General features: G+C 40.5%; 1 long non-coding RNA gene across 1 annotated transcript in view; it reads left to right on the top strand.

Annotated features, from left to right (window-relative positions):
* The window catches only part of LOC113972753, a 139,590-nt gene that overhangs the window by 51,988 nt on the left and 65,246 nt on the right, over positions 1-22,356 (top strand). The window lies entirely within an intron of this gene.

Here is a 22,356-nt window from a genome sequence, read left to right as displayed (position 1 = left end):
CTGCTGCTGTGGTCCTGCTGCTGTGGTCCTGCTGCTGTGGTCCTGCTGTGAACCAAAGCTCCAGCTGGAAAGTAGTTAGCCCAGGGTTAAAACCCAGTATATACAGATCATTCTTGAATGCCATTGCCAAGCAGCATTGCCCCATGTAGGAGTATTAATGCAGGCTATGAAAAGGCATATCAACTGCAAAGGAATGACCAAACTCAATCTCGGAGACGATGTGCTGCCACAGTGAGAGTTTAATCTTTAATGATGAGGTCATTCCCAAGCGACTACAGCAGGTACTGATGGGATCTGAACCCCTAAGGGACAAGTAGGTTTCCCGTAATCATTTCAGCTGGCTAATTTTAGCCATATTCACTCCAGAAATTTCCCTTCAGAAGGCTCAGTTGTCAAGGCAAAATGCTGCGTCTGAAAGCAAAGTTTCTAAGTGCCTTTTAGAATTATTTTTTATCTATCACATACTGGTTCATGAAGAAAGAAATTATGTGCTTTCCCTGGGCTCTCTTGATGTAGAATTTTATTCTGTAGTAAAGAGTGTGGTTATCGGTGCCTCTTGCTGAGGATGCTCATTAGATATTATCAGCTTCAAATATGAGAAACAACCTTTGCTCCTACTTATTTTTGTGGGAAAAATGATAGCACACAATGATTGCTAGTCATCAGTGTGCTTTTCTGAGTGTTTGGTCATGCAGCACGCCTTAAAGGGATGCTTTTGCTTAAAGGAGAGTTCAAAGGTACATATCTGAGTGTGAGCTATGCATGGCAGAAAATAAACCAGAATTCTAAAAAGGAGGTAGAACTTTCTGGTTTGTGTTGTCTCTGAAAGCTCTACAGATAATTAAGGCTTTTTTAGGGATTGTACGTGGAGGTTGGCTTGTAACAAGGAAAATTATTTTAAATTACAGTTTTTTTAATAACTTAGTAGATTAATTGTCTAGAAGTTGAGAGGATTCTGTCAACTGGTGATGTGAATGCAGGTATCGAGTGATGTAATACTGCCAAATTACTTCTGTGTTTCAATTACTTTTCATTTACACTTTCTAAGAGTTTGTATCTTCTAAAATATGTGCCGCTAATTTGAAAAAAAGAAGGAAAAGATGGTAAAAATTAGACCAGCTCCTACTGTTCTTGTTTAATGTGCTAAGGATACCAATAGATAATGTTAGACATACTGATTTTGCATTTAGAAGATGATTTGCTGCAGTTTCAAAATCAACATTTCCTGTTAAATTTGATCTGTTGTCAGTTTGTTTAGTCTGTACCATATAAAACAGCAGTAACAATCAACAGGGTGTGGATTAGGACATGAGAAGTGTATTTCCCAGGAGCCTTGGAAAATACTGCCAAAGTCTGAAGCTCAATACACATCTTAGAGCCTATAAATGTGCTTAGGCAATGAAGCCTTCAGCATTATTCAGGAGATCTGATACTGAATTTTGTGTGTTTGGTTTTTGGAATGTCAGTGTTTTGTGCATAATTAGTAAACTAACTCCTTTCAGTTCTAAATTCTGATTATTTGTTCCATTCACTTTAGGTTACTTGCTTAAGAACCACATTTTAGTAGCAATTGAGCTGGGTAGGAAGTTAGGTTTATGGCAACTTTCACGAAACAACTTCCCTTCAAAGCCTGTGCTAACTCTGGTGATTGTTCTAAATGGCATTTGGCTCCTTTGGTCAGTCTGTCTTTGTCTGCAGATAGAACACGAGATGACAGAGAGACAAATCAGATGGATTTATGTAAAGTGCACCTACAAATATTCCTACCTGGAGAGCATGGGGCTTCTCCTAACCCTCAGAGCAAAGATGTTGCTTCAGTGCCCCCACATCCCCATGCATTTCAGCTGAGCCTCCTGCTGCAGTAGCAAGGGTAGCAAGCCCTGTCTTACTTAAATGGATTTCATCAGACAACATAAATTTACTCACAGTTGAATGTTTCATGGAAACTATCTGGGTTTCAGGAAACTTGGACCAAAATGCCAGGTTTCTGGACAGAATGCTGCATACCAGTTATCTTGCTTGTGTTATTGGAAACCTTCTGGGGATCTGATATCATTGCTCCAAGGACCCTTGCAACCAAGGTTCATGTATTCCCTTCTTCCCACTGGATACTCTGAGAGCCTCAGCTCTGTGAGGACTCTCAGGACTTTAGGCAATTGTTACCACAGCATGGGAAAGGAGCTAAAAAAGTCCTGAGTTGTTCCTAGTATAGTGCAGGATAGGGAACCTCTGGATACGGACAAACACATCTTTTTTTCCCCCCACATTAAAAAAATAAAATCAGAATTAGAGCTTTTCTGCATTAAAAAGTTACTTTTCAGATTGTTTTGTATCCATAAGAATCTTTCAAATATTAAACTTTCATACTTAACTGGAAATAAGATTTGGGAGAGTTTTAAGCTCTAGTGGTTATGGTTCTTGAGAAATAACACATTCTCAGCACTGAGACGTGATAATATCTGTTATTCACAGACTGTTGTCTGTCCAGAACCTCCCACTCCTTGATGCTTATTTGTAAGGACCCACACTAAATAACAGCCATCTTTCAGCTTCCATGAAACAAGATGTCTTTTTGCAGCTGGGAAACTGAGGCCCAAGAGGAATGTCGTTTGCAATGCCATGGCTTCAGAAAGCTCAATGGAAAGCTTGGCAAGAAAAACCTTCATCTGATCTGACTCACAATGCCTTCCACTTACTCTTCCACCCACACTCCAAAAAAGACTCCTCCTTCTCCTTAAGGAATAATGGTGGCAAAAGTCGTAAACAAAATGCTCTGTCTTCTACTTTTTCCTTCTTCCATAGCTAATCTCTGGAGCTTTTTAGTGGCTCCATATTCCCATCACTTCAGTCCTGGGCACATGGAAAACCTTTCACTGTTCTAAGGGGGAAGACATGGGAGGAAGTTGCAACCACAATCTCCCTGTTAGAATGAAGGAACTATGTCTTTTTCCAAGATCTTTTTGACCTTTTTGCAGTTCTGAATTATGTTTTTTCTGGGAAATTTGCTTTTGAGTGCAACTGGCAGCATATTTTTCTGTCTGGTTCCTTTTCCAGGGTGAGTCTCTGTGTGCAGCCAGGCCCTCAGTCCTCAGTGTCTAACAAGCCTGTCCTAAGCCAATGCTTTGTGCCCTCCTGCATCCAGCTCTGCAGCACTGATGTGCAGTCAGGTTAAGAAAGGTGAGAGTATAGTTCTGTAACACAAGCAGAGCACTTAAATACAGGGTTCTTTTGTCTATTTATTGTATTATAAAAATGTTCGAGTGAAGGTACAATAAAAAAGAAGAGTGGCTTCATTAAAAGAGAAAAATAACTTTGTAAAGTTGCTCCAAAATCTCTCTAAGATTCATCAAATAACCCAAAGGCAAAGGATTTAAAATAAATGTGAAAGTAGCTGAAATTCAGAGGTACTTGTAAGATACAGAGAGAAGAGTACTTCTATGCATTAAGAGAATATAATATTCATTTTCTTTGCTGGAAGATGTGCTGTGGTTTGGTGTTCAGATAGTACCTGATCAAGACCAGCTGTTGGGTGATGCAATGGCTTGAGCAAAGAGCAACACGTGAGCTGGGGCTCTGTGGAGATTCTGTGGCAATAAGACACCTCTGAGTCACTTCTCTTTGGCTAATCTCTTATGGGGTTGGGATAAGAATTTTCCTTCTGATTTAAGTTAGAGCAATGACTAAAATGCTTTTCCTTCACCATGCACTACTGGCTTCTTCAGACAGTGACGAGCTGGGATTCTCTCCATCCTTCCCCACATGGAGCTTAGCCATTGGGTGCTGAAGATGTTGGAAGAACTGGTTTTCTTTTTCTGTGTGTTGATTTCCATCCTGAAAGTGGCAGAACTCACAGGACTCATTGCTCTGGGTTTTGGTGCTTGGGTGTTGAACATGGTGTGAGTTGTGATTGAAGCTCATGTGCAGCTCACGTACAGCTGTTGCTCCCCACCAGTGCAGTCAGAGGTCCCCTCAGTGTGTGCACTAAAATGATCTCCCTCCTTTAGCTTGCTGTTTGTTTTCATGGAACTTGTAGGAATTTTTGAGTTCAGTTGCTGTTGCTGTGCCAGGTTTAATTAACATTGCCTACTGGTTGTCAAAGTTATTAGGGGGAGTAAATGGTGGCAGTGAGGGATGCAAACGTTTGCATAGTATGATCACACAAGTCTTGTTTTCTTGCGTGTTCTTTTTCCTTTTTCTAAAGCCAAAATATTTCTGAATCTGGAATGAATTTCTGGAGAGCTGGCCCGAAACTTCAATTTCTTTGTCAAATCGAGTATTAAAAGATTTTCTTGAAGTTCCATCCAGTAGCCTTGGTTACTCCTCAGCATAGGCTGGTAAACAGTTCGGTGAAGAGTGAGTCTTTTTTATTCTGCCACTCAGGCATACAGATAATTTTATAGTGTAATTCAAAGAGCCTTTCATATCTCAGGATGGAGGCAAGGGTATCAGGACAGCAGGTATCCTAGGAGGAGACTAAGTGTCAACTTCTGTGCCTCCTGCAATTTATTTTTTATTTTGTTTATTCTGAAGAGGCATACAGTTGGGCAGGATGGCAAGGATTTAGGACAAAGAATGTGTTGAATTAAAAAAAAAATCTGCATCAAGATCACAAATGTATAGTGAAAACAAATCCTTCTTTGTTCTTACTTATAATATGTGAACTTAATGATATTAGATAGAATAAATGTGGATCCAATAAAAGGAAATACTACTTTTATTCAGTGTCTGGTAAGTCTGTTAAAGTCATTGTCAAGGAAGGTTACCAAGACTAATATTGTAGCTGGATAGTTTAAAAGTGCTGAATAATTTTATGACCAATAACACTTCTAAGTCCTTAAGCTTCTTGTGCTTCCAACTGCACATTGATTGCAAACCACCTTTCACTGCTCTTTTCTTCCTTTACATCAATGGCTACAGTTTGGCTTCAAGGTGTTTTCTGCAGTAAAGCACTAAGCAGAGGCAGGATTTTCAGGATGAATTACTGAAAGCAACTTGGTGGTTCCATAGCTCCCCTGTATTTTCCATGCACAAAAATTTAGTTAGACTGTGAATTCCGTCCTACATGTAACAGTAACAGAATGATAAGAATTTATTTTAAAACTCAGACATTTTAACATGGTTAGTTTGAGCCTCAGTGTTGAATCAAACTTTGTAAAGGGTCAGTCCAAGTAAGCTTCTCACCTGTAAAATACAGTCTTCTTCTGGACTACAATGGCAGTTTCATCTTGACCCAGGTCTTCCAGTTCTCCAAAACATGATTTGCAGCCTTTTTTGATATGAAATAAAAATGGAAGGTTTTTGTAGTTCTTCGCACAAAACCACTTCCAGGTGAAATCAGGGAGAGAAATGCGCATTACCAAGCTTCTCATTTTTATCAACTTCTGAAAAGTTTAAATCCACCTGAAGACTTCCTCTTCAGTCAATATTAACTCACTTCTTCTCATGCAGTCTTAGGGGCACCAGACTTCTAAATTCTTCATGTCTTTCTAAACAGTCTTTTAAATGCATGGCATTTGGTTTTCCTATTGTAACATTGTCAATGGGGTTCTCATTTCCAGCCCTGAAGGCATGTGGTTTTATTTCCTCTAGTAGGAGTCTTGAAAAATTGCATTCTAACTCAAAGATTGTGTGGTTTGTATTACTAATTTGAATCTTCTTTTTTTTTTTTTTTTAAGGATGCAGCTGCTATGGGGGGAACAGCATGTACCTGTATTCTGTACAATTAGGACACTATTCACTGTGACTTGCATTTGCCTCTTCCTCTTCTGCCCCTATAAACCAATCTACAACAGAGAAAAAAAATAAAATTAGATGAATCTCAGAAGGTGTAGAGGTCCTTTAAAGTGTCTCAGGATGGGGTAAAGAGAGGGTTCTTTTACTGTGTAACCTGTTGAACTGTCCGTGTCCCAGGCCAGATGGGATTCATGGCAAAAGAAGATGAGGAAGACACATGTTAAAGAGGGTAAAACCTTTGACAGTAGAAGAGCTCAACAGCTATTCTAGACCCCTTGTAGTCATATGTTATTGTGATTTTCCCAGAGGGGTTCCTATGCCTACGTGTGTATCTCACCTTTCTTTTCTGTTCAGAGTGCTTCAGGGAGAAGTAATTTGGCTGTTGCTTTGTGTGACCTACTGATTACACCCTTCAAAATTGGTCCATTTGTAAAGATTTACCATTGGTGTGCAATATTGTTACATCAGATATGCCCAAAAATGGCTGCAATCTATTGCAGTCAGCTGAGATGTAAAATTACCTGTGATTTTCAATAAGTAATGTCAATTTCTGGAGGCTTGTATCAACTTATTTTTCATTAAATTCCCATAATTTTTATATTTTTTAGTGCTCGTGTCTCTAGGAATTTTCAAGTTGCAGTCATAGGCTTTGGTTAGACATATAGAATTAGAGAAATTGGTTTGTTGCAATCAATTACTCCCTGGTTTAAAAGTGCAGACAATTGAGAATGAAACAAAATGTGATTTTGTCATGGTTGGCTTTCAACACAAATAGGAAGTAGTCACAGCCACTGACTTTGGAGTAACTGATGATATTAAGAAATGTTTGTCCTCTGCTTGTTCATTTTAAGAGGTTGGATTGGTTTGTGATCATGGTGTTAATTGAGAAAAGGGTAACTTTGAAATGGATTGGACTCATGATTAGCTCAGCTGTATTGATTTATTACCTGAGGTGGATGAAGTGTTGTGCTGAGGTATCTAATTTTCTGAAAGGTATGCCAAGAACTTCTTAGATGGGGGAAGAATTTCACTTTGTTACCATTTCATAGGGAATTCAGTGAGCATTGCTTTTTCCAGGAATAATTTAGGTTTAATGTCCAGAAGGATTTTTATTGTGTTTGTAAAAATTCAATATGAAATAAAGTAAAAAAAAAAACCCAAACACCACAAGGCTTCATAGCAACACATAGGACTTTTCTTTGCAATTTATCACTGCTCTGATCTGATGATCTGGACTCTTCAGTGGTAGGAACACCCATAAAAGCTGATGGTCTGTTGATCTAGTTCATCTGCCCCCATCTCTGTCCCACTCTTGGCAAGGAGAGGTTGCAATGCCACACCGTGCACACACGAGCTGACACGCTGAGGCAGCACCCCTGGGAGAAGCTGCCACTGTGATTCCAAAGTACCAGTGTAGTAAGTAAAATTCTTTGTTGCTGCCTTAAAGAGATGACAGTGTTTTAAATAATAAAATGACAATGCAAAGACTAGAGGGAAGAGCTGTCACAGCCTAATTGAAAGTTCGTTATGCTGCTTATACCATTATCGTAAAACTCTTTATCATGTGTCTGTAAATGTGCAAATTAAAAACCCAGAGGTAATTTTGTATTTTATCTGCATGTAAAAAGATTGCGAAATTATCATCTCTTTCATAGTTAAATAACTTTAACCTGTATGGTGACCTTTGAATATGCAAATAACATAGCTTTGTTGGATGGAATACATTTTGTTAATTGTAACACGATAAGTGGAGAAAATCTGAAGAAAACAGGAATTCATTTTGAAGTAATCATAGTGGAAGGTTTATGTGATAAGGAAAAAGGAAACATTTTATATTTATGTGCAGGCTCAGAAGAATGATTGTCTACTGGTGTTCAAATCTGTGACTCTGCAGCTGTAATCAAAACCAGCAGGAGAATTTCTAACTTACATCACCAGCAGCAAACTTGGTGAATACATAATGCATGCCCAGAGACTTAAAGAATTTCAATAGGCTCTTAGGTAACAGGTTTTTTCTTTTTTTTTTTTCTCAGTTTGTAAGACATCTTTGAAAAAACTTAATGCTGTGACCATGAAACTGAGTAATAATTAAACATTTGTCTGCAGGTCAGAATGATCATTTTCACATAAAGAGGAGAGAGAACGTAATGAACACAAGGAGAGAATTAGTTGCTTTTAGGCATAGCACAAGTTGGGTTTGAACAAATCTGTCTCTTGTCAAGGCAGGCGTGCTGACATGTAACTGTGCTGTCTCCAGGCCTGCTCATTCTCTGGGCATGTGGGCACATGGGCATACTGAGTGATCATGTCTTGATTTGGTGATGTCTGAAGCAGGTTTGCATTTCATGTTACATCTGGGACCTGACTAGAGAACAGTTTACCTCTCCAGACCTCTACAGTGGGAGTCAGGCTGCTATACTGCTGCAGCCATTTTGGAGGGCACTCACATACCACACACGGTGACACTCCCAGGAGCAGCAAAGTTTAAGCAAATTTCACCACTGATCTCAACAGGAACAGTTGCAAACTCTCCGTGTTATTTGTGGCTGACTTGCAAGCACAGGTTTGGAAAGAGCTGGTAATAAGGCCTGCAGAATACAAAGCTTTACTCAAGGGATACTGGCTGGAAGGTACAGGTGGTAGTCAAAGTAGAGGAAACCTGTGTTCCTGGGCACTTACTGTTGGAGCACATTCACTGTCAGAGTGGCTATTCATGACTAGGCAGAGCAGACATCAGTATTACTGTAATAATGGTGCTTTTTTAGGCAGCTTGAGCTCTGTTCGACTACATATAAGAAGGAATCAAATTCAAACTGTGAATCTGGCTGAATTCTACTAATGTCTTTTTATAAGCATTTACTTATTTTCATAATTTCCATTTAACGAATGTAAATTACAGTCAAGTCTTTCTTTCATCTCTCATTTTCTTTTCAGAGGGTATTTATTCTCCATTGAGTTATACCGTGACCAATTCAGATTTGTTGCTTTGAGGCTGAAGTGTTTGTTTTGCAATTCTGCTCTGGAAAATCAGAAGATAACTCCCTTTGCTTTGTCTCACTGGATCCTATAAAAGTGACTCTTTCTCACATTAGATCTTTCCGATTACTGCTTACTCTGTAAGTTTTGACAGGAAGTTAGACAGACTTGGAATTAAGATTCCAAAGGGCTGCAAGCATGCTATGTTTTGACTACTGCATATGGATATTTTTAAAGGCTGAAAACGATGCTGTCAGTCAGAAATACATCATATTAGCAAAATATGGTTTCTCTGGCTAAAGTGTGAAGGACTTTATCAAGGGGCATAGAGATTTTTAACAAGGAAAATCCCTAAAGACAGGGTTAGTCTAAGTCTCCCAAAAGAGCTGACAGTAATGTAAATAATTCTTGAGAATATTTTGCTGTAAATATTTTTCTATAACATTCATATGCTCCATGCCATAAAGAGAAACCTCTTAGGTTGTTATGTTCCAAGAAGTGCAATAAAGGTGTATGAAAGTAGAGAAAATTGAATTCTGACATGTAGGCAAGTTATGGACCATTTGTTGAAACAGCTTCATATTTGTACCTGCCCTAGTAATGTTTCTTGCAGGAACTTCAGCACTGTCATCATGCAAGTCACAGCAGTTAAATTTTCCATCATTTTCCCACAAACTCCTCCCTTTGGGTTTTTCATTCCAAAGGTCAGTACTTCTGTTCTTATCTGGTTTTCATAGGCATCCAGACCACAACAATATCACAAAGGACTTGGGGCAAATTCAAATGTGGGTCAGACTTTGTTGCTTTGTTTATTCACAGAGTGCAACTACTCCTTGACATTAGTTCATAGCTGAAATCAATGTAAGCTTAGCTTACATATTTCCCACTAAATTAAACCTCTTAGAAATTCTGCAAATATCGAGGCCTTGAGGATTGCCAGCACAGAACAGCATATGAGTATCCTTGGAGGTTCTCTGGGCCTCCTCCCAGCCTCCTCCTGCCAGCTGGGGACAGCTTCTAGAACATCATGGTTCTAACACACACCTTGAGGTTGTGGGGGTGAATACTGTTTTGCACGGGTCAGAAACATGCCAGAAACCATCCTGTCTGCCTAACCGCATAGATGGTCACATTTAAATGTCTGCAAGTGTTTGGGGCATTATTTAATCCACTACTGCACTTCAGCATAGCCAGAGAGGGCCAAAGAACATCAGTGAAGAAGCACAATCCAGTTCCCCATCCACTGCTTTACACACTCCTGGGAGTACAGGCAGAGTTGTCTGGGCAAGAACAAGCTGCAGGGGCATCATGTGTTCTGAACTAGGATCCTGCAGAGATCTGCCTCAGGAACCCTTAATGGAAGTTTATTTGCTGTGCTTGAGGAAGCTTTGTTAGATAAGTACCTCTGTGTCTTATCTTGTATTTCATTTCCTTAGCAAATAAAAGGTGATTGCAGAGATGATTGTGGTAGTGTTTGGATTACTGGTGATGAAAAAGAAATTCTGTGTACTTTTATTCATTTTTGTGTTGCAAAGATAGAAGACTGCAAAAGTTGGAAATATGTGCAGCATCATAACACGTGCTTGCTACTGTATTCTGGGGAGTATGCACACGCCAAAAACTCATTTGTAGCCTCACACTGATAAAAGACTTATCCCAACAGGAAATTCAAAGCCTGTAGACTTCCAAATCTAAAAAATTTGAATTCACTGGTGTTTCTACTTGCTGATTCCTAGACGTGTAAGAGGGAGAAAGTCCACTGGGCCAGAGCAGGAACTTGTCCTAAGAATGTGTGACAAACTCAGTCACCTACAGCATTGACTTGCTCTGAGCTTCTACTAGCAGTAGGAACATATCTGAGGAAATCTATTTATTGCTGCTGTTCCTGAAATGGAGATGAGCCAGTGAAGACAGAAATGCAAGCAACAACTTCCCACACATCTTCCTGTTTTCACAGTTACTAAAGAATGCCAGACCTCATTTCTGAGGGTGATCATGGCTGATTTGGGCAGTAATCTCATCCACTGGAAAGGAAAAAAAGAGTACTGTTCTATGAGAAACCAGGGCTAACTCTTCACAGAAACTCCATTCCATCATTGGGCTCATCTCCCTTTTTTACAATAGAAGAGGTAATTGTACCTCTGAAAATGTGATGGTTTAATGTTTGCCATTATTAGATATAAAAGTATAGTCATATACTAACAACTCTTGTGATAGAACCGAGAAGCAAACACATTCTTCTTATGCCAAAAGGCTGGATTAAAAATAGGAACAGATTATTACAGAAACTTAATAGAAAAAAATCTTTTCCACCACCATATGGTTGTGATATAACACAAAGTGTTTTCCTGCCAAGATATCACATTACAATGGCAGGCTGCCAGTAGCGTCTCTCTTCCTCATTTAAACAACAAAAACATCCAAAAAGAATTCTTTGGCTGAATCAGGCTGTTGCTTATAAACATATACTATTGGCTGGTACTCAATCTACATCTCAGTTTCTCTTGAGGCATCATTTCACTGTATTTTATTCAGAAGAGTACTGGAAAACAGTTTATCCAGCTCAGATGCTCTAGGACATTTCTTTCTGTTCCTGGCCTTAGAAAGCAGAGGTCTTGCATGGCTGAAGTCATCTGTCCTCATTGCTAGTTCCTGCTTGAACAAACTGGGATGTTGGTGTGAATTTCAACCCATCCCATCCTCTCTCTTCACATCCACACTTATGCCTGTGCAGCTTGAAGAGGTGTGAGGTCATTACTCCCCAGACACTTTGGCAAGGGCCATTTGTTCAGTATGGCTCAGAAAAGGAAAAGGCTGCTGAGCTAGACCTTGTCTCTGGCATAACATGCATTTGTCACAGGATCTGTAGTTGCTTCCTAAGGCTGCTTTATGTGGTTAATATATGTGGCATCAAATTGTGCTTTCTGTGTGTTATAATGAGGAGGCTGGGAACCTTCTTTCTTGCTTAATACCTACAAGTAGAAAAAGCATAATTTTTAATCACCTAGCCTAAGGTAGTCACTAATATCCCCAGCATCAAAGTGCATGACTACCTGGGGATACTGCTTCCATCTCACAGTGGTGCTGATGTGTGTTAGGAAACATTAGGTCCTTTTAACAATTGATGTCTCTTTCTCTACCTGAACTATCTACCTCTAGGAAATGCACCTGGTAGATCTTCCCTGAAGTCTTTAATGAGAACATTCAGCCACGCCCTCAGATGGTATATAAACTGTTACAGTTTTTTTCACCTTTGAACAGACATATCTGATTTTCTACTTCTGAACTGTGTATATCCCTCCTAAGTAAAATGCTGTTAGACATAGTTACTTTGTGACCTGACAGCACATTATCAGTACTTCAGGACATCTGACTTCATTACTCTTCTCTCTCTGTCTTTATCTGCACCTTTGTTTCTGTGCAGTTCCCTGGAGATCATGGGAATATATCAAACCAAATAACTGTCCTTCAGGGGGAAAAACAATATTTGCAAAATATTGAACAATTTGTCTTTTGGCAAAATAATTTCTTACTGTGTGTGAAAGGCTTGCTGAGCTTTGAGCCTTGCTGAGCATAAGGGTCCTATTTTTCTTACCATCCTCACTTCCTAACCAGCGAGAAACTGAGTGCAGCCCAAACAGATGCTCAGTTCCATCTGTATTAGTCACAGGTCATTTCATTTTGTGTGGACAGACTGCTGTGATTAGCCACATTTAGATTTATGTGTATGCTGAATTGAGCTGCATTACGTTGCATGGGGATTAGGTGCAAATGGTGTGGTGGTTGATGTAATCTCATGTTCTGAATAAGTGTCTTATCATGACACTTTGCTGTTTTTACTGATAACTGCATTGCTTTTTCATTCAGTTCACTTAGATGAAGATTGTTCACATGTTCTTTTTCTCAGACAACTAACGCTGTTGGAAACCTTTGGAAAACAATCAATGAGTCATCCTTGATACTGCATGAATCTTTGACAGTCAGCTTTAACATACAAAGAATGATACATGGAACAATAGATGGAGATCCCCATGGCTGCCAGCTCACCCAAGCGTTACCATTTCTTGCTGTAAAGAATTTGAGGAAGGTGTAACCAGTATGAATGGCTGTGAGTTGTAACACGTCTGTCATCCTGTCACACTCTGAAAACCTATGTAGCACCACTTGCTGTGCTTCACACTGGATCTTCCAGCTTTCTACCAGTGAACCAAGGGGTGCATAAGACTCCTGTGTTTGGCTGCCAGGCTCTCCCCCAGGGTCCTTCCCTTTTGTCACCTGGGTCTGCAGATGAAGTTCTGTGCTTGGAAATTGAGAGGGTGCTGTTGCCATTGTGTACAGCCCTTCAACATGCATTCATGCTGACATATATATATATATGTCAGATTGGTAGATTGCTGGCTGGTAGATGCTCAAGAGAAGGAATAACAACACTTTTTTATTTGCACTTGTAGTTTATTTAACACTATGTCATGGTTTGAGCAGCCTCAAAATCCAATTCTGATTCCTAGCCCCCCTCCCACATCTCAACCCCATGTGAGATGGGTTTTCCAGACAAAAACACAAGACTCAATATGGGGGGAAAGGAATATATTACAGGACTGTACAAATAAATACTTATACTATAATACATTACATATTATCTTAACTCTATTTCTATCTCTACCATGACAATTATATTTACAATGGGCCAAATCTCTTCTCCCTCCAAATAAAAGTCCAGGAGAGAAGAAGAAGAAAAGACCCCTTCCAGTCTCTCAGCAGCAGGTCTCTCTCTAGGCAGCAGGCTCTCCTCTTCCAGGCAGAAGCAGTTGCTGGCTCTCCGCCAGCACACACGAGGGAGGCCTCCAAGCCTCTCTCGGCCCCTGTCTCCAAACAAGGGGTCTTTCCGTGGGCTGCGTAACCCCAGACACGGTTGCATCACCACGGTCATATCACGAAGCACCGGGGTCTTCGTGACGGTCTGGTATCCTCAGGGGAATCCAAGCCCCTTCACAGAGCTCCCATGCTCTGACTCAAAGATGGCTGCCAGCTTCTCTGAAGCTGCAGCAAGGGGGGCCAAGGTCACCCCACACACACACATTCCTTTGGCCGTCCTGGCTTTAGCTCTCAGGAGGCCATGAGCTTCTTGCTCCTCTCTCAGTGCATACTGCACTTTAGGACTCCTCTCAGTCCACCACCCCCTCCTCTTTCTCGGAGGGGTCTCTAGGGAGTTTGGGGGGTGTTGGTTATTTAGTTCTTACGCCAACAAACTCTGTCTCTGCTGCTGGCTCTGTTCTCTTCCTGCTGCTGCTTTTCCTTTTCCTCAGACACCTCTGTGTCTTCCATGCAGCATCCCGTCTTCTGCTGCTTCTTCTGGTCCTTATCTGTTGGCTCTTTGCCACTGCTCTCGGATGCTGCTGTCCCTGCTGCTCCGTTGCCCACTCGCAGTGGAGAAAACTCCTCCAACTTCTCAGCCACAGGCACTTAGTTCAGTTCAACACCATTCCAAGTCCACATAGCCCCCCAGTCAGGGGCTGGGGGGGGCAAAGCCCCAAGGGGCTCCAAGCCCCTTCTCCTTGTGGCCTCTACAACATGGCCACCTCTTCTTCTAACAAGCAAGTACCACTGCTTCTCTTCCGGTCCAGAGAGATATGTTTATATTTTGCAGGAGCATTGATTGGGTCAAACCCCAAGGGTCACCACCCCCTGGGGGTTACCACTTTCCTAGTTTCAGGGGGAAAAACCTGGCTCAAACCACTACAACACACTGGGAGCCCAGGCCTAGACTTGGTCTTCTATGATAATAGCACTGGCTGTCACACTGAAGACTAGGGGTGTTAGACCGAGTGCTAAATCTTGGTTCAGTATACTGCAAGACAAAGAAATTTTTTTAGATTAAGCTCAGTAAGTGACAGATCCATTTCTTGGAACTCAAATGAATGAAGAAATTGAGCAAAGAATCTGTAGCCTCCAAATGAGGAGGGGTCTGTTTGCACAGATGAATAATTATAAGATCAAACTCCATCAAAAACAGAGAAGTTGGTGGCTGAGACACACAACAACCTGTCCTTTATATAATTAATATCTGTCAGAAATGATCACTGATCTTCAATGAAAGTCATGATAACCTGAATGAAAGGGGCTACTTGATATGGTGTTGTAGCCATAGGGCAGCATAAATAGGAAACTGGCCACTACTGACTACTCTGGAACTATGGCCTGACAGACTGGGATGATTTTAAAAGAGCCTGACTACACAACTGTGTCTGTGCTCTTCATATCTGGCCTCTATTGTCTTTCTCTCACTGTGGCTGAAAAAAATGAATATATACAAATAGAAAATTAGATGAATCACTTAGTATTCAGGCAAGCTATGAAGCCCTAAAGAAGTTTATATCCTGTAAAAATTGGCAGAGAAAAATGGGGGCTGTAAGTCAGTTTAAAAAAAAATTCTCTAAAGTCTCTAAAATTGAGATTTAATGCAATTTTTTCTTGTTCTGCCCACAAGCCAACCTGACAGTGGGAGTTAATCACTCCTTTTTCCGATATATTTGAATGTGGTCAGAGCCCAAAGGGGATGAGGCCAAAGAGATCTGCACTGTCATTACCATCTGCGATCTCAATCCTCTTTTTTATTAAGGGAATACAGAGAAGTGGGGAAAGCAGTGGAACACTGGCAGAGGTGCTGTTTTCTACTTGGTGAAAGGGTCCATCTCCCTTTGGTCAGTTCTCTGCTCCATTTTCTCATCAGTGTCTCATAGCCTCTTGTTTCAGTGGCAAGCAGCTATTTTGGATAGACTTGTTCCACTTAAACCAGAAAGGAATCCTGCCATTGCAGTTTGTCCTTCCTGGGACTCTTTCCAAGTTCAGGCAAATCTGAAGGGCTTTCTGCTGTTTTGTTCTATGTAATGCATTGGACAGAGATAGCCTTGGATAATCCTCCTGTCATATTGTGGGAATCAGCAACAGAGAAAAGAGAGCTTCAAGTCAGTAATGATCCAACAAATGCAAGCCTCGTTGTTCAACAGTTAAGTATAGAAACAGTTTCCTGATCTGGCTCCTTCCAATTCGGTTATGTGAGTTGTCATTCATCAGGCAGTCAGGCAACACAGCTGAGTTAGTGCAGCAACACATTGTGCCTCCCTTTCCCCTGCCTCTGCTGCTTAGTCTTTTGCTGAATTGGATCAAGGAGCTGCTAAATGCCATCAAGTGAGCCCCAGGAGGAGCAAGAAGGAAGGGAGGGGCTAGTGAACAGGCATTTGGGAGAGTAAAAGCTCTTCCTGTTGCAGGCAGGGAATTAGATTAGTTCAAGTGCTTGTGTGTCTGTATGTATTCTTGGGCTGGGAACAGGTGGGAAATGGACTGCTCTGACACGGTAAGAACATTTTCTGTTCTCCTGTGTTGGTAATGAAGTTGTGAATTCAAAAACTGGTTCTTTTGTAAAGTTTTCCTATGTCTTTGGTCAGGGCAGGCTCAGAACTATGTTAATCATAACATGTATAGTCCCATAGTAAAGAAAAGGAAAGACAAAGAAGTAGTTCACAATTTGCTAAGTTGGCTGCTTTAGGAGGTTTCATTCATTTCTTGAATGCAGTAGAGAGGAAGGTCACCCCTTCTGATGTGACTTTGTTCTGCTTCAGTCTGTCCTGAAGGATTATCAGCAGATTTCCCCTTTACAGGACAACTGAAAGCAAGACTATGATAAGTAGAACTGAGGGAGTTCTACCTGTCTTTTGCAACACTTGAAGGTGTGTGGTGTGAAGAGGTGTATGTTACTCTGGGGTTAACCAAGATCTCTGCCTGCCCCACAGTAAGGTGCAAATGTGTGCCCTGTTTCTAACTGAGTACTCTTCTGTTCTTCCTGCTTCCCTCCCAGTGCCTGTGGTCTCATTCCAATAGTTTTGTGTCTAAGCAAATACTTCCAAACAACATCTCGAATCATCTGGAATGTTACTAAGTGTTTGAAAAACACATGGTCCCTCACTGTGCCCTTGAAATGTGCAGTTAGAGGGTTTAGCTGTATGTTCTTGTATGTAGCTGAGTGAATCCTCCCTGTGGTGATGTTCCTTCTTCCATGTTCTTGTGACTATTCACTTCCTCTAATAAAGCAGTAACACTGGATTCCACCAGGACAAGGGTGCCTGTGCAGTATTTTCTATTCTCTTTAACTAATATTCCCATCTGTGGTGAGATGCAGTTATTCTTGGGCTTTACCCACTTTTATTTTCAGGTATTTTGTACTTTGAGGTCCATCTTTCAGAAATATAAGTAATAGGGGATCCCTGTCCATGCAGCTCCTTGGAACCATGCTGTGTAGGAGCAAGGAGATGAGAGTAATCTCTCAGGACGTAGAAGAAAGGTAGAATGAAGAGAATTGACTTCTCTTGCTGCCACTATGACTCAGTAAATGACTTTTTTTCTTTTTTTTTTTTCCTTACCTGTTTTCTTTTTTAAATACTCGTAGAGGAGAAGATCCTGCTTTCCTTTGAACTATTAACAGTGACTCATTCTAGGATAAATCTTTTCATGCTCTAATTTGAGTGAAATGTTTAACATTGTCTGTGCTTCTGCCTAGACCTATGATCTTGCAAGGTGCTTATGACAGCTGTTTTGTAAACTCCTCACCAAACAGGGAAAGTGTGGGTTATGTGTTGTGGGGTTGGGTTGTTAGTTCCTTGTTTGCTTTTCTCCTTAAGAGTGTGAGGGCTGTATAAGTCTCCGGTAAGGAAGTAGTGCAAGCGGAAACAATTGTTTCTGATGACAATAAAATAACCAGCAAGGAGTCTGAAGTCCATAAATAGGACACCACACAATAGAAATTAGATAATGGGAGGCTAGGGTGTACAAAATGAAACTGGAGAGCACATGGTGTTTTGTAACCACAGCATATGTTTTAGGCTCTGTCTTGGTTATACTATCCTGGAGATCCAAGAGTGGCTGACATGCTTCAGACCTTTTTTTTTTTTCAAGACCTAAGCATGCTATGGGGAAAATACTGTTTTTTCGTGCTTCCAGGGTAATTTCTAGTTCCTAGTAGGCAGCAGTTCTCTCAGTGCAGTACAATGCAGTTGCTCTTCTAAAACCAAAAGGTTTGGTTTTCATGTGGTGTGAATAGTTGGTGCTATTGCACCCTGTTGAAACCACAGTGACAGACTCCTTAAATAGCAAAATGGAAATTTGCTGAAGTTCATTATTGGAAACACTTCCATGGAAAAGCCACTTCTCAAGAAGTAGCCTAGATGTGTTGTCAGTTCCTGTTGTGTTTCCTTACAGGCCACATTTTTTTCCATTTTCGCTGCTTTAACCTTGGCTGCAGAGCTAACTAAAAGGACAACTTGCTGTAAAAAGTTCTGTGTAGGATGAGTGGCATGGAGGTAGACGCAGAAACATTTGGTGCAAATTAAAATGTGATCAGCTGAAGATTTTTTTTGAAGGAGGTATCAGACTTGCCCTGGTCACCTGATTCAAGTTAAGAGGCTTGCTGTAAGCTACTCCATCTACAGACACAGACCTTTAAAATGTGAGCCTTTAAGTTTTTCTGCATGAAATAGTGAAATCTTCCCTTCTATGTTCTTGACTAACTTCTGAACTATGATATTGGTAGCTGTGTTATGTGGTATTTTCTGAGGAATTGCTCTGTGGCTTTAAGGATCTCAGTAAACCTCTGAGAGGTGAGAATAAAGACTTTTCCAAGTCTAGTTTTATGATGTTGACTGTCTCTGGGCCCGTCTACTTGTGTTTCATGCCCTCTTTTTGCAGTGGAAAAATTGATGTAGCTGGTCTATTTTAATAAGGAAATGGACTTGAAATCATCTGATGGGTGTGCTGTTGAGGTAGCAGTCAGGAGAAAACAAAGAGCCCTTTTAAACACCCTTCTTGTCCAATTGTGAGTCCTTTCAAAAGTCCTAGAAAACTGTATCCAGACATAGTTTTAATTTCAAGTGGCTAAAGGCTGGCTATTGTGATACATTGACTGCAGGCAGAGTGTGAAGGTTGAGTGTCCTCTCCAAGAGCAGCCCTGCCTCTTAGTATGCTCCTTATGATGTTGTGCAAGCTTGCTAGGCACACCTTCTAATTTAAGTTTTTCTTTTGTCCAATGTTAGAGCTTTGGATTTCTGTCTGCATGATTATACATTACCTCAGTGTTTGCTTGGCCTGTGATACACAACTATCACTTAAATTCCCAGCTTTCACAAGATTTACCCAAGTTTATTGTCTTTTGATGTAAGGTCTCTATTTAATTCTTCTCAGATTTCAAAGGCATTGTCCCACTTCAAAGATCTCTTTTGAACCTACGTGATATTGTGGGTTATACTTATTGCTTCTTTTAATTATATTCCACCTGTGAGGTTTTTGGGGCATGTCTTTCCTACTATAGTGAGTCCCAGAGCCTTCTTATGTAGGAATTAGTGTTTCTCCATAATGTAACTTTAGAGTCAGTAATATTTTATGAGTGAAAATACAGTTGTATCTGAATCCTATGGGAAAGGACTCAGTACTTTAGTCACATTAGCTTTCAGTTCTCAGCACTGTTCATTTGGAAAAAAGGTGTCAAAATCTAAACATCTGTTGGGTGCATGTATTTGTCAGAAATGGGCACACTCATAACTTCTCCATATATGTGTATGGATTATGGGAGAAGTTAATGGGTGTTTCAAAGTGTCCTGCATTTGTGTGTCCCTTTTTCTCTCATCTGAAGTTGTCCACATGCTAATTTACCCAGGCTTCTTTCCCAAAAATCTTTCTTGCTACAATCATTGGTCCATCTTCAGCAGTTGTGGTGAGCTTTAATTTGTCTCTGTGTGCAGCCATGGCATCTCTCCCTGTCACACCTCTCAAAGGGAACTGCCCACCTCCATAGTGTTTAAATTTCTCCTCGGCATTTGCCACTTCCCATTTGTTCTAATATCTGAAAAGCTATAATATTTTGAATAGAGGTGTAGGGGGAAAAAAAACAACTTCAAAACATAACGTGATGAAGTTGTGATAAATATTTTATGGGAGGCATATGTACTTGCTCCGTGTATTTCATAAAGATGACTGTGATCAATTATTTTCAAAACCTTTACAAGAACCCTGCACTTTTATTGTAGTATTCTTTATCTTGAGAGTGAAGTTTTATGCTTGTTCTCTGTATATGTAAGTGTCAGCAAGCCCTACAGGGCTAAGGAGTATTATGCTAGAAGGGAATACATCTATTGTAATCAGCCCTGGTTACTACAGTGTGTTGCTATCCTTTGAAACCAATGTTAGTATAAATTGATAGTGGTATAAAGGAGACTACTCTCTAGCCCCATTAGTTTTAACTTTGAGGAAGATAATCAAAATGACATGCAATACTGAAATCTTTGTTTCATTATATATGATTTCAAATAAAGATCTGCAAAATCGCTGCTTGAGTTGTTTGAATGTTTGTGGATTGTTCTCACCTGGCATCTATTAGTGTCACTTAAGAATTCCCAAGCTGTCCTTTATAACCACCACTATATTTTAACTCATTTTTTCCTTCTCACCTTTCTCAAGCCTACAACACTGTACTGTAACACCATAAAAGGTGCAAAAATTTACATATCAGAGTGGCAAGTGTATTTGTCCTTCTAGAACATACTCTACTGCAGCACAAGTACCTTGTAGTGTAGAAATTGCCATAGTAACTACTCATTTCTTATTGATTAGATAGATAAAAATTCTCATAATATACAAGAAGTGTAACTTGCTGGCATATGGCTTCAGGCTACCCCTGTGGCAAATCTTACTTATGCATTCTCTCCTTTTTCTGCATGTAAGAGGTTTTTTTAATTAATTAGTATTCCTTGGACTACAAAATAATCTTTTCTGCCACAATGGAGCTTAAATTTCAAGTTAGACTTGATATGCAGCTCATAAGGCAGAATATTAACTTGTATTGATTTGTTACAGGATTAGAACAACTAGATTTCACCTCAATGTGAAATCTGGAATGAGAAGGAAAGAAGAAAGAGTTCTCTTCCCTCACTCAGAAGGCTAACCACTTCAGGGCTGACCTCTAATGAGTAAAAGACAGTATTCTAGTTTGGCAGTTGTGATAAATATCTTTGGAAGGTGCTTTTTGAAGGTTCTAATTGGTTGCCTGAGAAAATGAGTCCTGTTTTTATGTTTCTCTTGTAGTACTATAGGTGTAGTGCTGATCTTCAGCAGTGGCACTGTGAGTGCTGACTGAGGCAGGATTAGGGCTGCAGTGAGTTATAGTGTCTGACAGCTGTCTCGGTTCATGGACTGCCATTGCTGAGCATACTATTGTCTCTTGCAATCCTGAAAGATGCTCCAACAAGGCCTCTACCAAGTTTGTTGTGAAAGACAAGCTTTTTGTGAATTCTATCAGGGGACTGAAATTGTGAAGCACTTAGGCAGGATGTCAGGTAAAATTAAGCCCAACACATTCTTCAAATGTGAAGCATCAGTTTATTCAGAATAATATCAAATGAAAGAACAGCAACACTCAACCAGTTTTTTACACTGTAGATCTATTCTAACACTATTCTGGAGTCTTTTGAGAGGCAAGGGTGTTAGTTGTGATTATTGCCATTCTGTATGATTATTTCACGATACTATTAGTTAGAAGTATAGGAGACTGAAGATTTTAGAGTGATTTTTAGTTCAGCTCTTCCAAACCACTATTACAGATAATACTCATGCAGACCTGCTTTACTTGGCTTGGAGGCCTTTCCCACCTCCCAGAGTTAGAAATGCTGGGTTAGGGCATCACTTTTATATTGTACCACCCTTCAACTCCATTGTCTTTACCTACAGCCTGACAGTCTTGTTTCAAACTTTGTGTGACCTTATGATAGTTTGAAAGAGATATTAATAATCCATAGGGCTACAGGAAATGATGCTGCTGTTTCAATAAGCTAGTCCTTCACAGACAGACTACCCAGGAAAAGATTCTTCTCCCTGTAGTAGACTACAAACAAATGGAGGAAACTCTTTGGCAGCTGTAGATAGCTTTCATCTTTAACAGGAAGAGGTAGGCTTGGCTCTTCTTTATCTTTGGCCTGAATTCTTGTGTGCTTTCGTAAAGATTTTCACAGGCAGCAGTGGGAAGTGCAGTGTTTAGCATCTTTTGTCTGTGTGCTGAGATCTGGAAGGTGGGCCCAGAAAACAGGCGGAAATGTGGTTGAGGAAAGAAGGGCAGTATGAGTGGATGAGGTAAGGGTTTGGGTTGACAAATGAAGTTTTTTACAGTTACTTTGCTTTCACTCCCACCCCTTTATCCACCCTTAAGGGAAAAGACCTGACCCAAATGAGGCCAAATTAGGGAAAGTTTGCACAGAGCATTTTAGGGTCACCTTCAAGACAGACTTGGGATAGCTGGAATTCCTGTCCTAGCAGCTTGCTGGAGATCACTGGAGTAGAGCTGGCTGTCAAGAGCTCTTCCTGTGCTGGCACTGAAGGGCCAGGGAAGGTTTTCAGAACACAGCTCACCTGTGGTTCTCTCAGTCGCTAGTATCTGTTCCCTTAGGGGTCCGTACTGCTGTATGTCTCTGCTGGTGCAATGAACAATCTTGGGCAAACATCTTTGCTACTTCTGCCACTGTGACTCATTTTTATTGCCTCACCATTACAGATTGGAATAGTCTGTTTTCTTTCTTCTCACAAGGAAGGAAAGATTTCCTTCCTCATAGAACA

The sequence above is a fragment of the Neopelma chrysocephalum genome, unplaced genomic scaffold (genome assembly GCF_003984885.1).
Source record: "Neopelma chrysocephalum unplaced genomic scaffold, ASM398488v2 Primary Assembly neopelma1_96, whole genome shotgun sequence".
NCBI lineage: Eukaryota > Metazoa > Chordata > Aves > Passeriformes > Pipridae > Neopelma > Neopelma chrysocephalum.
This window is presented reverse-complemented; position numbering and strand designations above follow the sequence as displayed.